A 6,323-nucleotide genomic window follows, 5' to 3' on the forward strand; every position below is an offset into this window, starting at 1 on the left:
GCACAACTATAGGCTTAATCCAGAGGAGACTCTTCTTCGACCTTGAATTTCCAATTTTTATAGTTTTCCCCCACTATTTGCATTTCGGATTGGTCCCTTGTCCCATTCCTTGCTTCCCGATTGGTTTCTCCTTTGTCTCCAGGTGCAAGACGAAACCTTTTCGGGTTGCGGGAAAGGTCCGATTTGAGGTGTCCATCTGATACCTCTTTGTCGACTCTGCTTAGTGACTGTTTATAAAACAATAACACCTGCACTCATAACTCAGGCCATTGTTTACCATTTTTTGACATCTAAGAATTTAACGATCATTTTCATCTTTCATCTATCAAAATTCCCCCTTTTTTTGTTCGAAAAGGTTTATTTTTCCCAACATTTTATAGACTCGCGAGTCAAAGATCTATCTGTTTATGAGTGCTCATGCTAGAGTTTGTCTTCTGACAAGACCTTGACAGATAGTTTGACACATACTCGAACCATTCTGAGTCTCGTTGTTTACATCTTGTGTCGTGCAAGAATTTCACGGTTTACTCGAGTTAGAACCTTGTCTGGGAACCCACAATGATGACTAGGTTAAGATACAGTATAGCCTCTATCATATACAGTACCTCCATATAGTGGATACCTCTAAACAGTGGAAAAACTTCTCAGTCTCAATGGTGTCTGCTATTTGGAGATTATACTGCACATAGTATATTTTAGATTTTTACTTCATGAGAAATTAATCTTTGCATTTATGAATAAAACAAGGCCTAAAAATTATCATTTTCAAAAAAAATATTTAATCTCAGCACCCTCGAAAACCACTTAAAACATATTTTATGCTCTCTAATAACCTTGTATTATGTAATTTTCCTATTCGAATGCCACCATATTGCTGGTCTGGTAGAAAGAAGAGATTATTGCAGAAGGGGGTTGAAGTAATTTGACCAAAAGTAGTAGTTGATCTGTTCTTGGGAGAGGCTAGTCAATGACTAATTAATACTTGAAAAGTGATCCATATTGGATAGGTGTGAGGCCCACATATGTTTCAAGTTGCTAACCTTAACATCCAAAAGACTTCATATAAGACTTGTTTAAATAAAATACATATCGTAAAAATGCAAGAATAATTTCTTTTATGTAATCCCATAAAAATAAAAACAAAAGAAAACCAGTGAAACCAGGTTGAAAAAGTAAAGCATAGTAAAAATGTCTAAGTAAAGGAAACTTTTGAAACTTGTGGCATACAAATAGTGGATGCAGATTTGACAGTAAGACTCAACATATGAATAAAGTGCACATTATGCACATTACACAGACTACAACTACAGGAAATTTTGAATGAAGCAATGTTGCCATGATAATAAATTGTAAAAATAAACATTAGCACAGAAAGACTTCGAGCTCTACTTTTGCTTTAGAATTGTGGCACATATATTAATTTGGCTGAACGTTAGAATATCTTTAAGCACTATGAGTTAATAAAGTGAGATGAAATTGGGATGGGGTGGGATGTCCAGGTTTAGTGGTAGTTAAATATGTCCTCATAAATATCGCATTTATAGAAAAATTATTAATATTGGTTTGATCTATTTGTTTATGGCAATGCGACATGTAAGTGATCTGCTAAGGAGGATGCATTCCGGAAAGACTTCATATAAAGCTGGCCCCTATTTAGATGTTACTAATGTGAAGAAAAATTCATAAAACTGCATGTGGCCAGTCTGTTGACATGCATGAACCCATGATTGACTACTGGTGTTCGGTAGTTTTATCCACTCAGTTACTGGAGGGTACTTATTGGGCTGCAATTTGTTGGGCTTTCATTTCAAAAAAGTTGTAGACCTATAAATGCCCAGTCTACTGTCTGTCTATTTGTCCTTTCTTAATCTTGAGATTGGATATAGCTAGACGAAAGTCGAGACCAGATACGGAAAGAAAAAGAGCAGAAGGCTCATATTACTATATATGAACTTTTGGTTTGCACCAGAAGTCACATTATTTCAATTCAAAAAATTTCCCCCGAATGGAGTTAGATACATAACCGGCAGGACTCTGTTGGCAGCCAGATGGCCGAGCAGTCAAAGTGGCAGTTGCTGCTCTGGGGACCCAGAATAAAATCCGATAGGTCAAAAAATTTCCAGGAATTTTGGGGGTGGTCCTTCTGGATATGTTGCGCCGCATCCCTCATCACCCAGCTGCCCCATTGTGGGCCTTGCCAAATCTATAATGGGCTTGCTAAAAAGAGGCTCTCTTAGTGATCACAGGGGGGAAAGAGTTTTTAAAAAAAGGCAAGTGCTGTGTTCTATCTGTTGCAGTAATGGTGCAAAATAGCACAACTATTTTAAGCTATAGCATTATCGCAGTAATTAAGTGAATTTAATATATATTTTTTAAAACTATATTCTCTTTTGTAAGAATTATATTTAGTTTATTATTTTCTTAAATTTTTGCCAATAGATGGCACTACATTGTAAAGTCAGCAAATCAATGTAGACACAAATTAATTGATATTTAAAATCCATTTGATGCTTTAGAGTGAGATATACGATGTTATCTAAGTTAGAAGTATTTGAACGTAAATGCAATTGGTCAAACAGCCTAGGGTCAAATGTGCATAATGAACAAATAAACATCCTCATTTATATATATATATATATATTGATTGATTATATCAGTACATATTTTGTCATTATATACTGATGCCCTGGCCTATTTTAAATGATAAATTCCATCACTGAGAGAATTTTAGTTTAAAATAATAATACTTAAATTAGGAACTACCATAAAAATTAGCAAAAATCTTACTTTTACTGATAAGATTGTGTTGGAACAAACAAAAGATATGTTTAAATCTGTCAGAAAAAAAAATGTTTAATTCTGAAACCAAATTTAAATTTCTTTTAAAAGAATGAAAACTTTCTTAATATCATCATCAGCTGTGAAATCAACATGTATATTTGTTGAAGGTCATGTAATGTTGTTAATCACAAGCAGTGGTGTATATTTGATGATAGGGAAGCTGTGTTTCTGTAAGAAGTCGACTTCCAGGGGCAGTCAGTCAGTTATAATCTAGGGTCCATTCGTATTCGTTTGTTCGATAAGCCAGTAAAAACCATAGACTTCTCTAAATGTATTTTTAATTAATAAATTATCTAACGCACTTAATAAATAAGCAAGTTTAATATAATTACCTCTGTTATATTAGATTTAATAGATTCCCTATGCCCTCTAAATGCCTATTCTTGCTTTGATAACATCTACTAATTTAAATATAATATATCTATTAGCAGTAACTATCTTTTATAATTTTCAATATTTATTTTATATTGTGTACTAATGTTAAACTCTATTCTATTTTGATTTCCAAATTGCATCAATTTTACGAGAGAATTGATGTAACATTTATGATTTTTGTGTCTTTTGCCAGCTTTACTAAAATTATTTAAAACGTCAAAGCCATTCTTATTTCACACACTAATTTCATTTGAAAATAGTAGGCAAGGCCAACAAAACAATTTTTGCATTTTTATGCATCCACAAAGCCATTTTGTCTTCATAAATTTTATCACAAAAATGTCAAACAAATTTTTTTGTTGACATATTTATATTTAATTTAGGCATTGGTCTTTCTCTTTTAATAATGTTTTCTTTTTCATTATATGGTCTTGAGCCAAAACTTTTTTGAAATAAATTTTCAATATCACAATTACATTCTAAATTGCTAGCCATAATATAAGGGCTAAAATTAAAAATAAAATTATAAAAACTTACTTGTCAAAATAAAATGTGTGATTGATATACAATTATACATACCTGGTACAAAATATTCAATTGTATGAATATACTTTTAAAGAAAATTATAATTAAGTATAGTTTTGTGAAGAAACGTACATAAAAATAACATAAAATATTCTTTACTTTTTAAATATTAAAACAATCCATTTCATTAAAATTGCTCCCTACTAGTGGCTCGTGGATGGAATCAGAGATGCACGCACCGCACACCTTAGTAGGTGTACGGTGCGTGCATGCATGTCAAATCCTGAGGGTGCCAATACTGGTTAATGCCAAATGCACAAATGGCATCTCTTTTGTGGCATCACTAGTATATCTCAAAGGACGCGACAGGGTTATTGTAAATTTTAAACCTTTCTCACCATAGCTGTAAAAATCTAAATTTGTTAAACTTAATAGTCATTTGTTTTCTAACTAATTCTTTTTAAGACCAGGTGTTCACAGAAATTTCCAAAATTTACAACTTTTAGTCACTTTCATTGAACTGGAAAAATTTCTGTCTTTATTACATCCAATATTATGAAGAAATCAGTCCACATTGTACTCGGTTAAGCTTTTGTTTAAGTAAAATTCCGGCTCTTTCAGCATGGTTTTATTTGTGTCCCCAATTCCCTAATCGCTTAATTATTTAACTACTTCTTAAGTAGAAATAAGTCAAAACCAGTTACTTTGTACTCGAATATTTGTAGTATTGGGAAAAAGTGGGAAGACAAATTTTTATGAAAACGGATACATAAATTGTAAAATTAAGGAAAATAAATTATAGAGCTTTTTCTGTACCTCGTGCATCTCTCTCATTCATTAAATTTAGTTGTAAATGATGCTACCAAAGTAACAGTTAATTTTTTAACATTGTACAAGAACGTTTTTTTCTACATCCCCATATAGATGAAACATATGAAATCGTAATATCACTAGTTTAGCATTGAAATCTGTAAGTAATATAAAATGGAAGAGCGGAATAAAAATATCAAATATTTTAATGGAATTTTTTAAACTGCTGTCAACTATACAGAACTATCATAAAAACATACCAGTAAATTCTTATCGGTTGGGTTAAGTTATAAATCTACTCATGATTCACATAATCGGGAGAGGGCGGCCAAATATCTAGCAAGCAGGCGGCTAACAGCCCAGAACCAGTCATGGATAGAATTGGAAGCGTTATACATGTGTAGCTTCCACCCAAGGTCCTAGGCATCCACCAGCTAAACCAGGTGAGGTTGGTGCTTTGTAAAGCTGGGAAGTTTGGAAGCTGAGAATACAGCACTTCCACTCTGCCACTAATATTCGAATATACAATAGCAATCTTATTTTTTTTTTTCACATGTGGTATAGAAATTTGTAATAAGATACATAATGCGGTTATAATAAAATATTGTGCAATTATTTTCATATAATTAAAATTAATATGTATTTATTTTTTAGAAAATACAAGGGAAGCGGCCAATGATGGCACGCCACTGGTCACAAGACTGCATTTAATGTTATACTGTTATATTTAATTCACTTAGTTTATTTTCCTGTTTTAATTTATTTTGATTTTACTTTATTTTTTTGTGTAATTATAACTTTCCTTGTGTGAGGGCCCTTATTCCTGGCTCATTAATTAAGTCAGATGATGCATTAGAAATGTAAACACATTTATTTCTCGACACAAAAAAACACATTTTAATATATACAAATGACACCAACTCAACAATCCACCACACAGTCTACCACACACACACCATCAGTTCATGGGATAGCTTCTTCTCTTCTCCTCGCCAAAAATTCCTCTCTCCCTTCAAAAACATTGTCTTTCAGCACCTCCTGCAAGGACCTGCTTCCTCCCATTCCAGGAACTATTTCATTTTTGTAAGGGGTGAAGGTGTTGGAAGTTGACACTTGTAATTTTACACTTGAAAAAGTTTGAACTTAGAGATGTTCTCTCCTTTGAATATATTCATTCTAAAACACTTGATAATTTTCACAGCTGCTGATGATCTTATAAAAGAATGAAAATGTATCTGAATAAAATTTAATTTAGTTTCTGGAATTAAGCATTTTTTTTCTCATATATTTGAATATTGTGCCAGGTTAAAATGTTATTTCTGTTAAAACTATCCAAGAACTCTTGTTAAATGAAAATGAACTAAAATACTTGATAATTATAGCTCAAAATGAATACAAAATCAAACCATTCACTTCTGCACTGTTGCAAGACAAGAAAACAAACAAAATTAGATCTAAAATATTGAACTATTAGCATGGTTCATTCCTGTTAGTCATGCCAGATTGTATGTATATACAGTCGACCCCCCTATAACACGGTAGATATATTCCGGTTTTTATGAATCCATTTTCTACAAGTCCAGCCAATCACAGCCCAGCATGTATGCAGTTTACGGACTATTGCTGTTTGAAAGGTTTTCTTCCATAAAATTAATCGATTCTAGACTAATTCAACTCAACATTTCCAAAATACGTATAATTTTTTGGGAATAATCCATATAAACTATGCTATAAACAAAAAATTGTAGGATTACTTACTGAGTGTGCACCGT

This window comes from Centruroides sculpturatus, unplaced genomic scaffold (genome assembly GCF_000671375.1).
Source record: "Centruroides sculpturatus isolate CEXI.00-Female unplaced genomic scaffold, Cexi_2.0 scaffold147, whole genome shotgun sequence".
Classification (NCBI taxonomy): Eukaryota; Metazoa; Arthropoda; class Arachnida; order Scorpiones; family Buthidae; genus Centruroides; species Centruroides sculpturatus.